Raw genomic sequence first — 20,586 nt, forward strand, 5'->3', positions numbered from 1 at the left:
GTGGTTAGGAAACACTTGGTTGGTACTTAAGGTCAACATGATGCACAAATTGTTCACAACATTCTCCTAACTGTATTCTTGTTATGGATTTTTCCGACGTTTTATGTATTTTATTGTTAATATGCAATTTCTTCCCGCATATTTTCCGTGCTTTTTCCCTATCTCCGTAAATTCTTCAAGTATTAGTTTTCATGTTGCTTATGTACTTTGATTGGAATTTTTTTATGTGTGGTCATTCCGCGTTTTCACGGAATGTAAGTATAATGAGGTCAACCCAATATACTACCGAGGACGCTTTTAGAGATCAAAAGCTATACATCCGGGTTGAAAGTGATGTCCCCATTAGCAGGTTCCTAGTTCGACAAAAGACATAACTTGAACTCAATTTGGCTATGTAGTTGAAGAGACGAACAGCAGATGGTGTGTGGTTAGGCGCAATGCCAGTCATCTGCACTACTCTGTTCAAGAGATAAACATCAGATGGCGTGTGATGTCGGATTCTTTGAGTCAAAATCGAATGTGTATTCTCGTGGTCGAGAAGAACGTGGTTCAAGTGTCAACGTTTACGAAACTAGTGCTCAATGTTGTAGACTTGTTCTACACGAAGGAGAGCGAAGGAAAAAGTAACCAGAGCAAGATTCTGTTTTTTTTTAAGGTTGTTGTTGTTGTTTATCGGTTGCTGTTTAAAAAGAAGCATATACTTGAAACACCAAAGCTGAGCTTCTCCCCGGCGGGGAATTGAACCCCTAGCTGGTCTACATTCAGGAGGGAACCGGTTGGCAGCGATCCACGAATAGATGGAGGTGGTTAGGAAACACTTGGTTGGTACTTAAGGTCAACATGATGCACAAATTGTTCACAACATTCTCCTAACTGTATTCTTGTTATGGATTTTTCCGACGTTTTATGTATTTTATTGTTAATATGCAATTTCTTCCCGCATATTTTCCGTGCTTTTTCCCTATCTCCGTAAATTCTTCAAGTATTAGTTTTCATGTTGCTTATGTACTTTGATTGGAATTTTTTTATGTGTGGTCATTCCGCGTTTTCACGGAATGTAAGTATAATGAGGTCAACCCAATATACTACCGAGGACGCTTTTAGAGATCAAAAGCTATACATCCGGGTTGAAAGTGATGTCCCCATTAGCAGGTTCCTAGTTCGACAAAAGACATAACTTGAACTCAATTTGGCTATGTAGTTGAAGAGACGAACAGCAGATGGTGTGTGGTTAGGCGCAATGCCAGTCATCTGCACTACTCTGTTCAAGAGATAAACATCAGATGGCGTGTGATGTCGGATTCTTTGAGTCAAAATCGAATGTGTATTCTCGTGGTCGAGAAGAACGTGGTTCAAGTGTCAACGTTTACGAAACTAGTGCTCAATGTTGTAGACTTGTTCTACACGAAGGAGAGCGAAGGAAAAAGTAACCAGAGCAAGATTCTGTTTTTTTTTAAGGTTGTTGTTGTTGTTTATCGGTTGCTGTTTAAAAAGAAGCATATACTTGAAACACCAAAGCTGAGCTTCTCCCCGGCGGGGAATTGAACCCCGGTCTCCCGCGTGACAGGCGGGGATACTGACCACTATACTACCGAGGACACGTTTTCTCCTCTACAATCTCTGCGACATGCTCGAAGTAGCATACAGACCGAAAGTCCTCAAGTAACAACACCTAGGGCGAAGGCTGCCACTGGTGCTTGGAGATCTAGATTCTTCGTACCCTCTAAATGACTACATCCGGTCTCTTTTAGGAGTAGACCACCCTAGCTGGTCTACATTCAGGAGGGAACCGGTTGGCAGCGATCCACGAATAGATGGAGGTGGTTAGGAAACACTTGGTTGGTACTTAAGGTCAACATGATGCACAAATTGTTCACAACATTCTCCTAACTGTATTCTTGTTATGGATTTTTCCGACGTTTTATGTATTTTATTGTTAATATGCAATTTCTTCCCGCATATTTTCCGTGCTTTTTCCCTATCTCCGTAAATTCTTCAAGTATTAGTTTTCATGTTGCTTATGTACTTTGATTGGAATTTTTTTATGTGTGGTCATTCCGCGTTTTCACGGAATGTAAGTATAATGAGGTCAACCCAATATACTACCGAGGACGCTTTTAGAGATCAAAAGCTATACATCCGGGTTGAAAGTGATGTCCCCATTAGCAGGTTCCTAGTTCGACAAAAGACATAACTTGAACTCAATTTGGCTATGTAGTTGAAGAGACGAACAGCAGATGGTGTGTGGTTAGGCGCAATGCCAGTCATCTGCACTACTCTGTTCAAGAGATAAACATCAGATGGCGTGTGATGTCGGATTCTTTGAGTCAAAATCGAATGTGTATTCTCGTGGTCGAGAAGAACGTGGTTCAAGTGTCAACGTTTACGAAACTAGTGCTCAATGTTGTAGACTTGTTCTACACGAAGGAGAGCGAAGGAAAAAGTAACCAGAGCAAGATTCTGTTTTTTTTTAAGGTTGTTGTTGTTGTTTATCGGCTGCTGTTTAAAAAGAAGCATATACTTGAAACACCAAAGCTGAGCTTCTCCCCGGCGGGGAATTGAACCCCGGTCTCCCGCATGACAGGCGGGGATACTGACCACTATACTACCGAGGACACGTTTTCTCCTCTACAATCTCTGCGACATGCTCGAAGTAGCATACAGACCGAAAGTCCTCAAGTAACAACACCTAGGGCGAAGGCTGCCACTGGTGCTTGGAGATCTAGATTCTTCGTACCCTCTAAATGACTACATCCGGTCTCTTTTAGGAGTAGACCACCCTAGCTGGTCTACATTCAGGAGGGAACCGGTTGGCAGCGATCCACGAATAGATGGAGGTGGTTAGGAAACACTTGGTTGGTACTTAAGGTCAACATGATGCACAAATTGTTCACAACATTCTCCTAACTGTATTCTTGTTATGGATTTTTCCGACGTTTTATGTATTTTATTGTTAATATGCAATTTCTTCCCGCATATTTTCCGTGCTTTTTCCCTATCTCCGTAAATTCTTCAAGTATTAGTTTTCATGTTGCTTATGTACTTTGATTGGAATTTTTTTATGTGTGGTCATTCCGCGTTTTCACGGAATGTAAGTATAATGAGGTCAACCCAATATACTACCGAGGACGCTTTTAGAGATCAAAAGCTATACATCCGGGTTGAAAGTGATGTCCCCATTAGCAGGTTCCTAGTTCGACAAAAGACATAACTTGAACTCAATTTGGCTATGTAGTTGAAGAGACGAACAGCAGATGGTGTGTGGTTAGGCGCAATGCCAGTCATCTGCACTACTCTGTTCAAGAGATAAACATCAGATGGCGTGTGATGTCGGATTCTTTGAGTCAAAATCGAATGTGTATTCTCGTGGTCGAGAAGAACGTGGTTCAAGTGTCAACGTTTACGAAACTAGTGCTCAATGTTGTAGACTTGTTCTACACGAAGGAGAGCGAAGGAAAAAGTAACCAGAGCAAGATTCTGTTTTTTTTTAAGGTTGTTGTTGTTGTTTATCGGTTGCTGTTTAAAAAGAAGCATATACTTGAAACACCAAAGCTGAGCTTCTCCCCGGCGGGGAATTGAACCCCGGTCTCCCGCGTGACAGGCGGGGATACTGACCACTATACTACCGAGGACACGTTTTCTCCTCTACAATCTCTGCGACATGCTCGAAGTAGCATACAGACCGAAAGTCCTCAAGTAACAACACCTAGGGCGAAGGCTGCCACTGGTGCTTGGAGATCTAGATTCTTCGTACCCTCTAAATGACTACATCCGGTCTCTTTTAGGAGTAACCCACCCTAGCTGGTCTACATTCAGGAGGGAACCGGTTGGCAGCGATCCACGAATAGATGGAGGTGGTTAGGAAACACTTGGTTGGTACTTAAGGTCAACATGATGCACAAATTGTTCACAACATTCTCCTAACTGTATTCTTGTTATGGATTTTTCCGACGTTTTATGTATTTTATTGTTAATATGCAATTTCTTCCCGCATATTTTCCGTGCTTTTTCCCTATCTCCGTAAATTCTTCAAGTATTAGTTTTCATGTTGCTTATGTACTTTGATTGGAATTTTTTTATGTGTGGTCATTCCGCGTTTTCACGGAATGTAAGTATAATGAGGTCAACCCAATATACTACCGAGGACGCTTTTAGAGATCAAAAGCTATACATCCGGGTTGAAAGTGATGTCCCCATTAGCAGGTTCCTAGTTCGACAAAAGACATAACTTGAACTCAATTTGGCTATGTAGTTGAAGAGACGAACAGCAGATGGTGTGTGGTTAGGCGCAATGCCAGTCATCTGCACTACTCTGTTCAAGAGATAAACATCAGATGGCGTGTGATGTCGGATTCTTTGAGTCAAAATCGAATGTGTATTCTCGTGGTCGAGAAGAACGTGGTTCAAGTGTCAACGTTTACGAAACTAGTGCTCAATGTTGTAGACTTGTTCTACACGAAGGAGAGCGAAGGAAAAAGTAACCAGAGCAAGATTCTGTTTTTTTTTTAAGGTTGTTGTTGTTGTTTATCGGTTGCTGTTTAAAAAGAAGCATATACTTGAAACACCAAAGCTGAGCTTCTCCCCGGCGGGGAATTGAACCCCGGTCTCCCGCGTGACAGGCGGGGATTCTGGACCATCGCCAGGGCTGCTCAGCTCCTCACTTGTAGAGACCCTACAGTGAGGAACATATGCCGAGAGCAGCTCCATGACACCATCCGGCGAGGGTTCAGAAACGAGCATCCAGGAGTGTTGCCAGTTGGGGAATATCTTTCGGGATCCGTGGATGGGGGGCTCTACAGACTGAGGTACGCGGAGGCAGGGTCCAATCTTTGGACTCTTGCCCGCCAAGCTGCAAAACGACTGGGAGTGCGGATTGATGTATCCGGCGACGAAAATATAAGAATTGTCGCCGATGACGTCTCCGTAAGCCCAGTCAAGGCAGTCCGCGGACTTCGGAAAGTAGCTCGGCAGCGCTATACCAGGGACCTAATGTCTGACAAGAGCCACCAGGGAGTAGTTGCCACTGGCCTCTCCCTGGAAGACAAGTCGAAAGACATGGCTCGCCTGGTATCCTGCCGTACGCCCCTCTCCTTCCGAGACTGGAGATATCTTCACAGGGCCCGGCTCGACATCCTTCCTCTTCGGGGGCACTCGTGGTTTTGCTCACAGGAGCAAGATACGAGTTGCCGCCGATGTGGAAAGGAAAACGAGACCGGGTTTCATGTGCTTAACCACTGTGAAGAAGGTCTCCAGCTCGCCACCAAGAGGCACAACACCATCCAGGATCTCTTGGAGTCGCTGCTAGTCAAGCAAGGACACGACGTTACGATCAACAATGCCATCCCCGGGCAGAGGTTAAGACCGGATGTTGAATTTCAACTATCCGGTTCCCGGGTGATGGTTGACGTCGTGGTCTGCTTTGACCAACCAGGGAGTATGGAGAATGCCTACCAGCGGAAATATGATAAATATTCTTCGCATGGGAGGATTCTCCCCCTGGTTGTCGGGTCTCTTGGATCATGGTACCCCAGGAACGACGAAATCCGTTCGATTCTTGGAATCAACGGAAGATCCTGGGGTGCCTTCCGATTCAAGGCCCGATTGGCAGCGATCCAGGGATCAATGGATATGGTGTGTGCCCATTTCCATCATGGTGCACCAAACCCCGAAGCTGAGGATAACCCCCCTCTTCCCGTAGTAACTCCACACCCAGTATATTAGTAGACTCTTCCCCATTTATTTTATTTAGGTAATTTTAGTAATATTTTTAAATGCACCCACCCCATACATGTTTATTCCCCTTCCGGAAACCCCTCCATAAACTAACCACTATACTACCGAGGACACGTTTTCTCCTCTACAATCTCTGCGACATGCTCGAAGTAGCATACAGACCGAAAGTCCTCAAGTAACAACACCTAGGGCGAAGGCTGCCACTGGTGCTTGGAGATCTAGATTCTTCGTACCCTCTAAATGACTACATCCGGTCTCTTTTAGGAGTAGACCACCCTAGCTGGTCTACATTCAGGAGGGAACCGGCAGACCATTATCCGTCTGCTAGACTTTGTCGAGAGCAGACGTGTTTTTAAAGAGCTCTGGGTTTTTATGGATGTTATGTTTTAGCTCGTTATATCGTTCTTCTTTTTTATCTAACTTCATCCGAGAAACTCTTCTGTTTTAACAAAAACAAATATTTTGCTTTTATTCAATACTATTTTTCCTTTAATCTTAATATTCCATTCTAATTGTTTATTTATTTTAATTTTTAATTGATTTATCTTTTTTTTTTTAAAAAAATTAAAATCACTTTATTGATCGCTAATTTTCTTTTCTTCGGATTAAAATTTTATTATTAAAAAAAAAAAAATTATTTTATTTTCAGATTTTCTAATTTGCACTTTTATTTTGGTATCTTTATTTATCTTAATCTAAGTTCCCAGAAAATTTTGAAAATTTTGAAAATTTTTTAAATATTCACTACTTTTAAATCTCATTTTACATCAAAACCATATAGTCAACCATCTCATTTTCCGTTCTTTGATTTTTTTTTCCATTTCCCTTATTATTATTATTTTTTTAAATCCTATCAAATCCTTTAAAAAAAATATTTTTCTTCATATTTTTAATTGGTCTTTAAATTTTTCTCCCTATATTTTTCCGAATTTTATTTCATTTTTGATTTTTACTTCATAAGAATTTCTGTTTTACACTCTTACATGTAAGTGGGCCCAGGGTAGCAATGGCAGAGGAAGGAGCATCTAGTAGAAATTCTACTAGAGTAAGACTCCATGGGACAATCATTAAAATCCCAGTTCCTCTGCCAAACATTTTAAAATGTGGGGAGAAATCCTGTCAAGGTGAGCGAGGTAGCGGTCCCTGGTCTGGGGATCGCAAGAGACAATTGGCGGAGACACACATAAAAGAAAGACATTCTAGGAGAGGGGTTCAGTACACCACCCAGTATGTCTGCCTTGGCTGTAAAAAGGAATTCAATTCGTTTATTTCAGCCGGCAGACATGCAAGACCTTGTACTGAGTCCCTTTCCTCCAGTATTCTCCGCCAATCCCTCGAACTAACCATTGCATCTGCAATGGATGGTTCTGAGGGGTCTCCTAATTCCGCTCACTCTTCTCTCCCCACGTTTTCCCCTTCCAGAATTGAAGGGGACAAAATCATTTTAAAATACCCTGGGAAACCCACGAAGTGTCCTAGGTGTGAGTGGACTACCTTGGCAACTAACACCAGAGCCATGGGTAGTATCCACAGACACCTAGAGACAGCCCACACACTCCGACTAGTTAAATATTGGGAATGCGGAGTGTGTGGATTTGCTGGAGATGGCCCTACACTAAAAGGACATTACCAAAGGTTACATTCCAATCGGTCATCCTCCATCCGATTTGCTGGGATATCCAGTATGGATGGCTCCAACCGTGACTCTTCTGCTGCAATGATCTCTCTAGAGGGTGTTACTGCAACAGAAGACGAGCGTGATGAGCTATCCATGGTGGAAATCCCAGCGATCGAGGAATCCCTTGGTAATGTCCTATCTCCAGCAAATTTTACCGCAAGCCCTATTTTAGATCTTGGGAGGGAGTTCGCCTCCTCTTTTAATACACAAAATTTTAGTTGGCTTTATGAACTCCCCCCACAAGAAAATACTAGCCCCACAATTTTATCACAAGAGATTTTAGACCCTTCACCTAACCCTGAGACCTTAACCTTTGTCCCCAGTCAGCAAAGCAATCGAGGACGTAGTCAAAACAGCTCAGAAGAGCAGAGCCAAAGAGACGACGATTTTGTCAGTCTCTGGGTTCCTGCCTTCTTGAGCTGTGGGACTCTACATGACCTAGACGACGTCCTCGCACGTTGCACAGCTGACTGGCTCCTAAACAAAAAAGCACAAATTTTACAAGACCCTAGCCCTGAACAACCCCGAGGAAACCCTGACAAAAGAAAAAGAAATCAAAACCGGCAGATGCAGAAGGCCCGGCGAAATATCAAGCAAAAGGAATACGAGGCGAGGAAGATTCAGCGGCTCTTCAACATTTACCCAAGAAGAGCCGTTCGAGAGGTGCTCGAAGACCGTTCACCCTCCTACGATGGTACTGTACAAGCTGCGGAGGAATATCTCAAGAGGACTTACAACCGATTGAGACCATCTCAGCAGCAGTGCCAAAGTGCGAGGGAACTCTACGACACCTGCGACTGGTCCCAACCTTCAGAGGACCAGATGAACTTCCTTAATCGTGCGCCAACCCAACAAGAGCTTGAAGCTAAGCTTCGCCGGGCTACCAACACATCACCAGGGGTTGATGGCCTAGAATACCGTCATCTTAGAGCCATCGACCCCAACTGCATTCTGCTGGAAACAGTTTGTAAAATGGTTTGGAAGCTAGGGGTTCCTAATTGTTGGAAGACATCGCGAACTGTCCCCATTTTCAAGAAAGGGGACACTAGTGACTATTCCAACTTTAGACCAATATCCCTTCTTCCTACCATTTACAAGCTGTTCTCGGGAGTGACCAGCCAGAGAATAACGCAAGTCGCTTCAGACCTTGGCTGGTTATCTCCCGAGCAAAAGGGTTTCCTCCCGGGGGTCCATGGTATTCAGGAACATACACAGCTCTTACAGACGGTTGTCGAGGAGACAAAGACCAAACGAAAGCACATGTCTATTGCATGGCTGGACATGTGCAACGCGTTTGGATCTGTGCCTCACGCCGTTCTGAATGAGCTGTTCACATCACTTCCAATACCAGAGGACCTTCGGCGCATCCTGGTGGACATATATTCGGGAAATCGGATGGATTTTGCCGTTGGGAAAGAATCCATCCGCATTTTCCCGACAGCAGGTGTTCGCCAGGGTGACGCTCTTAGCTCCCCTATTTTTAACCTGGCTTCCGAGCCCCTCGTCAGGGCCGGAAAGTCCAATATTAACCCCGGATTTTTATTATTTGGCTCGCTCGAGAAAACCACGGCATATGCTGACGACATTGCCGTGGTTACAAATTCTCCCTTCGAGCTCCAAAATATTTTAAACGTTTTTACCCTCACCGCAAACACCTTGGGGCTGCAATTTAATGCCGGGAAGTGTGCTTGCCTGGTCTTCGACAAAGGCAAGCCGTCTGACGCCCAGTGCCGAATTGGTGATCAATTAATTCGGTGCTTGGGTCCAGACGACCAAGAAACATATCTTGGTACACCAATCGGAGGAAAATTGCGGTTCCGACCACCAACTGACCTTGTCCCTAACCTCGACAAGATTGCCGCCTCCCACCTCGCACCATGGCAAAAACTTGAAATCTTCCGTAGCCACCTTCTTCCCTCCCTTTCCCATCACCTCGCTTCGGGTCGGGTCCTGAAAGACTGTCTTACCCAACTGGACACTGAGTGCAGGAAGTTTCTAGGCCTTATTTGCAACCTTCCCAATCACGCAACGGTCCCGTTTTTCTACGCGGACCGGCGGGTTGGGGGCCTAGGAACATGCCGCCTCACTGATGATGCCGATATCTGGACCATCGCCAGGGCTGCTCAGCTCCTCACTTGTAGAGACCCTACAGTGAGGAACATATGCCGAGAGCAGCTCCATGACACCATCCGGCGAGGGTTCAGAAACGAGCATCCAGGAGTGTTGCCAGTTGGGGAATATCTTTCGGGATCCGTGGATGGGGGGCTCTACAGACTGAGGTACGCGGAGGCAGGGTCCAATCTTTGGACTCTTGCCCGCCAAGCTGCAAAACGACTGGGAGTGCGGATTGATGTATCCGGCGACGAAAATATAAGAATTGTCGCCGATGACGTCTCCGTAAGCCCAGTCAAGGCAGTCCGCGGACTTCGGAAAGTAGCTCGGCAGCGCTATACCAGGGACCTAATTTCTGACAAGAGCCACCAGGGAGTAGTTGCCACTGGCCTCTCCCTGGAAGACAAGTCGAAAGACATGGCTCGCCTGGTATCCTGCCGTACGCCCCTCTCCTTCCGAGACTGGAGATATCTTCACAGGGCCCGGCTCGACATCCTTCCTCTTCGGGGGCACTCGTGGTTTTGCTCACAGGAGCAAGATACGAGTTGCCGCCGATGCGGAAAGGAAAACGAGACCGGGTTTCATGTGCTTAACCACTGTGAAGAAGGTCTCCAGCTCGCCACCAAGAGGCACAACACCATCCAGGATCTCTTGGAGTCGCTGCTAGTCAAGCAAGGACACGACGTCACGATCAACAATGCCATCCCCGGGCAGAGGTTAAGACCGGATGTTGAATTTCAACTATCCGGTTCCCGGGTGATGGTCGACGTCGTGGTCTGCTTTGACCAACCAGGGAGTATGGAGAATGCCTACCAGCGGAAATATGATAAATATTCTTCGCATGGGAGGATTCTCCCCCTGGTTGTCGGGTCTCTTGGATCATGGTACCCCAGGAACGACGAAATCCGTTCGATTCTTGGAATCAACGGAAGATCCTGGGGTGCCTTCCGATTCAGGGCCCGATTGGCAGCGATCCAGGGATCAATGGATATGGTGTGTGCCCATTTCCATCATGGTGCACCAAACCCCGAAGCTGAGGATATCCCCCCTCTTCCCGTAGAAATTCCCTACCCAGTAGATTAGTAGACTCTTTCCCATCTATTTTATTTATGTAATTTTAGAAATATTTTAAAATGCACCTACCCTATACATGTTTATTCCCCTTCCGGAAACCCCTCCATAAACTAACCACTATACTACCGAGGACACGTTTTCTCCTCTACAATCTCTGCGACATGCTCGAAGTAGCATACAGACCGAAAGTCCTCAAGTAACAACACCTAGGGCGAAGGCTGCCACTGGTGCTTGGAGATCTAGATTCTTCGTACCCTCTAAATGACTACATCCGGTCTCTTTTAGGAGTAGACCACCCTAGCTGGTCTACATTCAGGAGGGAACCGGTTGGCAGCGATCCACGAATAGATGGAGGTGGTTAGGAAACACTTGGTTGGTACTTAAGGTCAACATGATGCACAAATTGTTCACAACATTCTCCTAACTGTATTCTTGTTATGGATTTTTCCGACGTTTTATGTATTTTATTGTTAATATGCAATTTCTTCCCGCATATTTTCCGTGCTTTTTCCCTATCTCCGTAAATTCTTCAAGTATTAGTTTTCATGTTGCTTATGTACTTTGATTGGAATTTTTTTATGTGTGGTCATTCCGCGTTTTCACGGAATGTAAGTATAATGAGGTCAACCCAATATACTACCGAGGACGCTTTTAGAGATCAAAAGCTATACATCCGGGTTGAAAGTGATGTCCCCATTAGCAGGTTCCTAGTTCGACAAAAGACATAACTTGAACTCAATTTGGCTATGTAGTTGAAGAGACGAACAGCAGATGGTGTGTGGTTAGGCGCAATGCCAGTCATCTGCACTACTCTGTTCAAGAGATAAACATCAGATGGCGTGTGATGTCGGATTCTTTGAGTCAAAATCGAATGTGTATTCTCGTGGTCGAGAAGAACGTGGTTCAAGTGTCAACGTTTACGAAACTAGTGCTCAATGTTGTAGACTTGTTCTACACGAAGGAGAGCGAAGGAAAAAGTAACCAGAGCAAGATTCTGTTTTTTTTTTAAGGTTGTTGTTGTTGTTTATCGGTTGCTGTTTAAAAAGAAGCATATACTTGAAACACCAAAGCTGAGCTTCTCCCCGGCGGGGAATTGAACCCCGGTCTCCCGCGTGACAGGCGGGGATACTGACCACTATACTACCGAGGACACGTTTTCTCCTCTACAATCTCTGCGACATGCTCGAAGTAGCATACAGACCGAAAGTCCTCAAGTAACAACACCTAGGGCGAAGGCTGCCACTGGTGCTTGGAGATCTAGATTCTTCGTACCCTCTAAATGACTACATCCGGTCTCTTTTAGGAGTAGACCACCCTAGCTGGTCTACATTCAGGAGGGAACCGGTTGGCAGCGATCCACGAATAGATGGAGGTGGTTAGGAAACACTTGGTTGGTACTTAAGGTCAACATGATGCACGAATTGTTCACAACATTCTCCTAACTGTATTCTTGTTATGGATTTTTCCGACGTTTTATGTATTTTATTGTTAATATGCAATTTCTTCCCGCATATTTTCCGTGCTTTTTCCCTATCTCCGTAAATTCTTCAAGTATTAGTTTTCATGTTGCTTATGTACTTTGATTGGAATTTTTTTATGTGTGGTCATTCCGCGTTTTCACGGAATGTAAGTATAATGAGGTCAACCCAATATACTACCGAGGACGCTTTTAGAGATCAAAAGCTATACATCCGGGTTGAAAGTGATGTCCCCATTAGCAGGTTCCTAGTTCGACAAAAGACCATAACTTGAACTCAATTTGGCTATGTAGTTGAAGAGACGAACAGCAGATGGTGTGTGGTTAGGCGCAATGCCAGTCATCTGCACTACTCTGTTCAAGAGATAAACATCAGATGGCGTGTGATGTCGGATTCTTTGAGTCAAAATCGAATGTGTATTCTCGTGGTCGAGAAGAACGTGGTTCAAGTGTCAACGTTTACGAAACTAGTGCTCAATGTTGTAGACTTGTTCTACACGAAGGAGAGCGAAGGAAAAAGTAACCAGAGCAAGATTCTGTTTTTTTTTAAGGTTGTTGTTGTTGTTTATCGGTTGCTGTTTAAAAAGAAGCATATACTTGAAACACCAAAGCTGAGCTTCTCCCCGGCGGGGAATTGAACCCCGGTCTCCCGCGTGACAGGCGGGGATACTGACCACTATACTACCGAGGACACGTTTTCTCCTCTACAATCTCTGCGACATGCTCGAAGTAGCATACAGACCGAAAGTCCTCAAGTAACAACACCTAGGGCGAAGGCTGCCACTGGTGCTTGGAGATCTAGATTCTTCGTACCCTCTAAATGACTACATCCGGTCTCTTTTAGGAGTAGACCACCCTAGCTGGTCTACATTCAGGAGGGAACCGGTTGGCAGCGATCCACGAATAGATGGAGGTGGTTAGGAAACACTTGGTTGGTACTTAAGGTCAACATGATGCACAAATTGTTCACAACATTCTCCTAACTGTATTCTTGTTATGGATTTTTCCGACGTTTTATGTATTTTATTGTTAATATGCAATTTCTTCCCGCATATTTTCCGTGCTTTTTCCCTATCTCCGTAAATTCTTCAAGTATTAGTTTTCATGTTGCTTATGTACTTTGATTGGAATTTTTTTATGTGTGGTCATTCCGCGTTTTCACGGAATGTAAGTATAATGAGGTCAACCCAATATACTACCGAGGACGCTTTTAGAGATCAAAAGCTATACATCCGGGTTGAAAGTGATGTCCCCATTAGCAGGTTCCTAGTTCGACAAAAGACATAACTTGAACTCAATTTGGCTATGTAGTTGAAGAGACGAACAGCAGATGGTGTGTGGTTAGGCGCAATGCCAGTCATCTGCACTACTCTGTTCAAGAGATAAACATCAGATGGCGTGTGATGTCGGATTCTTTGAGTCAAAATCGAATGTGTATTCTCGTGGTCGAGAAGAACGTGGTTCAAGTGTCAACGTTTACGAAACTAGTGCTCAATGTTGTAGACTTGTTCTACACGAAGGAGAGCGAAGGAAAAAGTAACCAGAGCAAGATTCTGTTTTTTTTTTAAGGTTGTTGTTGTTGTTTATCGGTTGCTGTTTAAAAAGAAGCATATACTTGAAACACCAAAGCTGAGCTTCTCCCCGGCGGGGAATTGAACCCCGGTCTCCCGCGTGACAGGCGGGGATACTGACCACTATACTACCGAGGACACGTTTTCTCCTCTACAATCTCTGCGACATGGTCGAAGTAGCATACAGACCGAAAGTCCTCAAGTAACAACACCTAGGGCGAAGGCTGCCACTGGTGCTTGGAGATCTAGATTCTTCGTACCCTCTAAATGACTACATCCGGTCTCTTTTAGGAGTAGACCACCCTAGCTGGTCTACATTCAGGAGGGAACCGGTTGGCAGCGATCCACGAATAGATGGAGGTGGTTAGGAAACACTTGGTTGGTACTTAAGGTCAACATGATGCACAAATTGTTCACAACATTCTCCTAACTGTATTCTTGTTATGGATTTTTCCGACGTTTTATGTATTTTATTGTTAATATGCAATTTCTTCCCGCATATTTTCCGTGCTTTTTCCCTATCTCCGTAAATTCTTCAAGTATTAGTTTTCATGTTGCTTATGTACTTTGATTGGAATTTTTTATATGTGGTCATTCCGCGTTTTCACGGAATGTAAGTATAATGAGGTCAACCCAATATACTACCGAGGACGCTTTTAGAGATCAAAAGCTATACATCCGGGTTGAAAGTGATGTCCCCATTAGCAGGTTCCTAGTTCGACAAAAGACATAACTTGAACTCAATTTGGCTATGTAGTTGAAGAGACGAACAGCAGATGGTGTGTGGTTAGGCGCAATGCCAGTCATCTGCACTACTCTGTTCAAGAGATAAACATCAGATGGCGTGTGATGTCGGATTCTTTGAGTCAAAATCGAATGTGTATTCTCGTGGTCGAGAAGAACGTGGTTCAAGTGTCAACGTTTACGAAACTAGTGCTCAATGTTGTAGACTTGTTCTACACGAAGGAGAGCGAAGGAAAAAGTAACCAGAGCAAGATTCTGTTTTTTTTTTAAGGTTGTTGTTGTTGTTTATCGGTTGCTGTTTAAAAAGAAGCATATACTTGAAACACCAAAGCTGAGCTTCTCCCCGGCGGGGAATTGAACCCCCTAGCTGGTCTACATTCAGGAGGGAACCGGTTGGCAGCGATCCACGAATAGATGGAGGTGGTTAGGAAACACTTGGTTGGTACTTAAGGTCAACATGATGCACAAATTGTTCACAACATTCTCCTAACTGTATTCTTGTTATGGATTTTTCCGACGTTTTATGTATTTTATTGTTAATATGCAATTTCTTCCCGCATATTTTCCGTGCTTTTTCCCTATCTCCGTAAATTCTTCAAGTATTAGTTTTCATGTTGCTTATGTACTTTGATTGGAATTTTTTTATGTGTGGTCATTCCGCGTTTTCACGGAATGTAAGTATAATGAGGTCAACCCAATATACTACCGAGGACGCTTTTAGAGATCCTAAGCTATACATCCGGGTTGAAAGTGATGTCCCCATTAGCAGGTTCCTAGTTCGACAAAAGACATAACTTGAACTCAATTTGGCTATGTAGTTGAAGAGACGAACAGCAGATGGTGTGTGGTTAGGCGCAATGCCAGTCATCTGCACTACTCTGTTCAAGAGATAAACATCAGATGGCGTGTGATGTCGGATTCTTTGAGTCAAAATCGAATGTGTATTCTCGTGGTCGAGAAGAACGTGGTTCAAGTGTCAACGTTTACGAAACTAGTGCTCAATGTTGTAGACTTGTTCTACACGAAGGAGAGCGAAGGAAAAAGTAACCAGAGCAAGATTCTTGTTTTTTTTTTAAGGTTGTTGTTGTTGTTTATCGGTTGCTGTTTAAAAAGAAGCATATACTTGAAACACCAAAGCTGAGCTTCTCCCCGGCGGGGAATTGAACCCCGGTCTCCCGCGTGACAGGCGGGGATACTGACACTATACTACCGAGGACACGTTTTCTCCTCTACAATCTCTGCGACATGCTCGAAGTAGCATACAGACCGAAAGTCCTCAAGTAACAACACCTAGGGCGAAGGCTGCCACTGGTGCTTGGAGATCTAGATTCTTCGTACCCTCTAAATGACTACATCCGGTCTCTTTTAGGAGTAGACCACCCTAGCTGGTCTACATTCAGGAGGGAACCGGTTGGCAGCGATCCACGAATAGATGGAGGTGGTTAGGAAACACTTGGTTGGTACTTAAGGTCAACATGATGCACAAATTGTTCACAACATTCTCCTAACTGTATTCTTGTTATGGATTTTTCCGACGTTTTATGTATTTTATTGTTAATATGCAATTTCTTCCCGCATATTTTCCGTGCTTTTTCCCTATCTCCGTAAATTCTTCAAGTATTAGTTTTCATGTTGCTTATGTACTTTGATTGGAATTTTTTTATGTGTGGTCATTCCGCGTTTTCACGGAATGTAAGTATAATGAGGTCAACCCAATATACTACCGAGGACGCTTTTAGAGATCAAAAGCTATACATCCGGGTTGAAAGTGATGTCCCCATTAGCAGGTTCCTAGTTCGACAAAAGACATAACTTGAACTCAATTTGGCTATGTAGTTGAAGAGACGAACAGCAGATGGTGTGTGGTTAGGCGCAATGCCAGTCATCTGCACTACTCTGTTCAAGAGATAAACATCAGATGGCGTGTGATGTCGGATTCTTTTGAGTCAAAATCGAATGTGTATTCTCGTGGTCGAGAAGAACGTGGTTCAAGTGTCAACGTTTACGAAACTAGTGCTCAATGTTGTAGACTTGTTCTACACGAAGGAGAGCGAAGGAAAAAGTAACCAGAGCAAGATTCTGTTTTTTTTTAAGGTTGTTGTTGTTGTTTATCGGTTGCTGTTTAAAAAGAAGCATATACTTGAAACACCAAAGCTGAGCTTCTCCCCGGCGGGGAATTGAACCCCGGTCTCCCGCGTGACAGGCGGGGATACTGACCACTATACTACCGAGGACACGTTTTCTCCTCTACAATCTCTGCGACATGCTCGAAGTAGCATACAGACCGAAAGTCCTCAAGTAACAACACCTAGGGCGAAGGCTGCCACTGGTGCTTGGAGATCTAGATTCTTCGTACCCTCTAAATGACTACATCCGGTCTCTTTTAGGAGTAGACCACCCTAGCTGGTCTACATTCAGGAGGGAACCGGTTGGCAGCGATCCACGAATAGATGGAGGTGGTTAGGAAACACTTGGTTGGTACTTAAGGTCAACATGATGCACAAATTGTTCACAACATTCTCCTAACTGTATTCTTGTTATGGATTTTTCCGACGTTTTATGTATTTTATTGTTAATATGCAATTTCTTCTTCCGCATATTTTCCGTGCCTTTTCCCCTATCTCCGTAAATTCTTCAAGTATTAGTTTTCATGTTGCTTATGTACTTTGATTGGAATTTTTTTATGTGTGGTCATTCCGCGTTTTCACGGAATGTAAGTATAATGAGGTCAACCCAATATACTACCGAGGACGCTTTTAGAGATCAAAAGCTATACATCCGGGTTGAAAGTGATGTCCCCATTAGCAGGTTCCTAGTTCGACAAAAGACATAACTTGAACTCAATTTGGCTATGTAGTTGAAGAGACGAACAGCAGATGGTGTGTGGTTAGGCGCAATGCCAGTCATCTGCACTACTCTGTTCAAGAGATAAACATCAGATGGCGTGTGATGTCGGATTCTTTGAGTCAAAATCGATTGTGTATTCTCGTGGTCGAGAAGAACGTGGTTCAAGTGTCAACGTTTACGAAACTAGTGCTCAATGTTGTAGACTTGTTCTACACGAAGGAGAGCGAAGGAAAAAGTAACCAGAGCAAGATTCTGTTTTTTTTTAAGGTTGTTGTTGTTGTTTATCGGTTGCTGTTTAAAAAGAAGCATATACTTGAAACACCAAAGCTGAGCTTCTCCCCGGCGGGGAATTGAACCCCGGTCTCCCGCGTGACAGGCGGGGATACTGACCACTATACTACCGAAGACACGTTTTCTCCTCTACAATCTCTGCGACATGCTTGAAGTAGCATACAGACCGAAAGTCCTCAAGTAACAACACCTAGGGCGAAGGCTGCCACTGGTGCTTGGAGATCTAGATTCTTTTGTACCCTCTAAATGACTACATCCGGTTCTCTTTTAGGAGTAGACCACCCTAGCTGGTCTACATTCAGGAGGGAACCGGTTGGCAGCGATCCACGAATAGATGGAGGTGGTTAGGAAACACTTGGTTGGTACTTAAGGTCAACATGATGCACAAATTGTTCACAACATTCTCCTAACTGTATTCTTGTTATGGATTTTTCCGACGTTTTATGTATTTTATTGTTAATATGCAATTTCTTCCCGCATATTTTCCGTGCTTTTTCCCTATCTCCGTAAATTCTTCAAGTATTAGTTTTCATGTTGCTTATGTACTTTGATTGGAATTTTTTTATGTGTGGTCATTCCGCGTTTTCACGGAATGTAAGTATAATGAGGTCAACCCAATATACTACCGAGGACGCTTTTAGAGATCAAAAGCTATACATCCGGGTTGAAAGTGATGTCCCCATTAGCAGGTTCCTAGTTCGACAAAAGACATAACTTGAACTCAATTTGGCTATGTAGTTGAAGAGACGAACAGCAGATGGTGTGTGGTTAGGCGCAATGCCAGTCATCTGCACTACTCTGTTCAAGAGATAAACATCAGATGGCGTGTGATGTCGGATTCTTTGAGTCAAAATCGAATGTGTATTCTCGTGGTCGAGAAGAACGTGGTTCAAGTGTCAACGTTTACGAAACTAGTGCTCAATGTTGTAGACTTGTTCTACACGAAGGAGAGCGAAGGAAAAAGTAACCAGAGCAAGATTCTGTTTTTTTTAAGGTTGTTGTTGTTGTTTATCGGTTGCTGTTTAAAAAGAAGCATATACTTGAAACACCAAAGCTGAGCTTCTCCCCGGCGGGGAATTGAACCCCGGTTCTCCCGCGTGACAGGCGGGGATACTGACCACTATACTACCGAAGACACGTTTTCTCCTCTACAATCTCTGCGACATGCTTGAAGTAGCATACAGACCGAAAGTCCTCAAGTAACAACACCTAGGGCGAAGGCTGCCACTGATGCTTGGAGATCTAGATTCTTCGTACCCTCTAAATGACTACATCCGGTCTCTCTTTTTAGGAGTAGACCACCCTAGCTGGTCTACATTCAGGAGGGAACCGGTTGGCAGCGATCCACGAATAGATGGAGGTGGTTAGGAAACACTTGGTTGGTACTTAAGGTCAACATGATGCACAAATTGTTCACAACATTCTCCTAACTGTATTCTTGTTATGGATTTTTCCGACGTTTTATGTATTTTATTGTTAATATGCAATTTCTTCCCGCATATTTTCCGTGCTTTTTCCCTATCTCCGTAAATTCTTCAAGTATTAGTTTTCATGTTGCTTATGTACTTTGATTGGAATTTTTTAAGGTGTGGTCATTCCGCGTTTTCACGGAATGTAAGTATAATGAGGTCAACCCAATATACTACCGAGGACGCTTTTAGAGATCAAAAGCTATACATCCGGGTTGAAAGTGATGTCCCCATTAGCAGGTTCCTAGTTCGACAAAAGACATAACTTGAACTCAATTTGGCTATGTAGTTGAAGAGACGAACAGCAGATGGTGTGTGGTTAGGCGCAATGCCAGTCATCTGCACTACTCTGTTCAAGAGATAAACATCAGATGGCGTGTGATGTCGGATTCTTTGAGTCAAAATCGAATGTGTATTCTCGTGGTCGAGAAGAACGTGGTTCAAGTGTCAACGTTTACGAAACTAGTGCTCAATGTTGTAGACTTGTTCTACACGAAGGAGAGCGAAAGGAAAAAGTAACCAGAGCAAGATTCTGTTTTTTTAAGTGTTGTTGTTGTTGTTTATCGGTTGCTGTTTAAAAAGAAGCATATACTTGAAACACCAAAGCTGAGCTTCTCCCCGGCGGGGAATTGAACCCCGGTCTCCCGCGTGACAGGCGGGGATACTGACCACTATTTTAAAATAGTTAAAAATAGGGGAGCTAAGAGCGTCACCCTGGCGAACACCTGCTGTCGGTAAAATGCGGATGGATTCTTTCCCAACGGCAAAATCCATCCGATTTCCCGAATATATGTCCACCAGGATGCGCCGGAGGTCCTCTGGTATTGGAAGTGATGGGAACAGCTCATTCAGAACGGCGTGAGGCACAGATCCAAACGCGTTGCACATGTCCAGCCATGCAATAGACATGTGCTTTCGTTTGGTCTTTGTCTCCTCGACAACCGTCTGTAAGAGCTGTGTATGTTCCTGAATACCATGGACCCCCGGGAGGAAACCCTTTTGCTCGGGAGATAACCAGCCAAGGTCTGAAGCGACTTGCGTTATTCTCTGGCTGATCACTCCCGAGAACAGCTTGTAAATGGTAGGAAGAAGGGATATTGGTCTAAAGTTGGAATAGTCACTAGTGTCCCCTTTCTTGAAAATGGGGACAGTTCGCGATGTCTTCCAACAATTAGGAACCCCTAGCTTCCAAACCATTTTACAAACTGTTTCCAGCAGAATGCAGTTGGGGTCGATGGCTCTAAGATGACGGTATTCTAGGCCATCAACCCCTGGTGATGTGTTGGTAGCCCGGCGAAGCTTAGCTTCAAGCTCTTGTTGGGTTGGCGCACGATTAAGGAAGTTCATCTGGTCCTCTGAAGGTTGGGACCAGTCGCAGGTGTCGTAGAGTTCCCTCGCACTTTGGCACTGCTGCGGAGATGGTCTCAATCGGTTGTAAGTCCTCTTGAGATATTCCTCCGCAGCTTGTACAGTACCCATCGTAGGAGGGTGAACGGTCTTCGAGCACCTCTCGAACGGCTCTTCTTGGGTAAATGTTGAAGAGCCGCTGAATCTTCCTCGCCTCATACGCCTTTTGCTTGATATTTCGCC

General features: G+C 44.2%; 9 non-coding genes across 9 annotated transcripts; all 9 read right to left on the reverse strand.

The window, feature by feature from the left end:
• Positions 1 to 1,526: 1,526 nt before the first annotated feature.
• Positions 1,527 to 1,598, reverse strand: Trnad-guc. Its single transcript has one exon. It is a non-coding gene; the product is annotated as a tRNA-Asp (tRNA).
• Positions 1,599 to 2,543: 945 nt separating this feature from the next.
• Positions 2,544 to 2,615, reverse strand: Trnad-guc. Its single transcript has one exon. It is a non-coding gene; the product is annotated as a tRNA-Asp (tRNA).
• Positions 2,616 to 3,560: 945 nt separating this feature from the next.
• Positions 3,561 to 3,632, reverse strand: Trnad-guc. Its single transcript has one exon. It is a non-coding gene; the product is annotated as a tRNA-Asp (tRNA).
• Positions 3,633 to 11,675: 8,043 nt separating this feature from the next.
• Trnad-guc lies at positions 11,676 to 11,747 on the reverse strand. The gene has a single exon. It is a non-coding gene; the product is annotated as a tRNA-Asp (tRNA).
• A 946-nt stretch (positions 11,748 to 12,693) lies between these two features.
• Positions 12,694 to 12,765, reverse strand: Trnad-guc. The gene has a single exon. It is a non-coding gene; the product is annotated as a tRNA-Asp (tRNA).
• A 946-nt stretch (positions 12,766 to 13,711) lies between these two features.
• Trnad-guc lies at positions 13,712 to 13,783 on the reverse strand. The gene has a single exon. It is a non-coding gene; the product is annotated as a tRNA-Asp (tRNA).
• Positions 13,784 to 16,551: 2,768 nt separating this feature from the next.
• Positions 16,552 to 16,623, reverse strand: Trnad-guc. The gene has a single exon. It is a non-coding gene; the product is annotated as a tRNA-Asp (tRNA).
• A 948-nt stretch (positions 16,624 to 17,571) lies between these two features.
• On the reverse strand, positions 17,572 to 17,643 carry Trnad-guc. The gene has a single exon. It is a non-coding gene; the product is annotated as a tRNA-Asp (tRNA).
• A 946-nt stretch (positions 17,644 to 18,589) lies between these two features.
• On the reverse strand, positions 18,590 to 18,662 carry Trnad-guc. The gene has a single exon. It is a non-coding gene; the product is annotated as a tRNA-Asp (tRNA).
• Between the last annotated feature and the right edge of the window lie 1,924 nt (positions 18,663 to 20,586).

This window comes from Daphnia magna, linkage group LG5, assembly GCF_020631705.1.
Source record: "Daphnia magna isolate NIES linkage group LG5, ASM2063170v1.1, whole genome shotgun sequence".
NCBI lineage: Eukaryota > Metazoa > Arthropoda > Branchiopoda > Diplostraca > Daphniidae > Daphnia > Daphnia magna.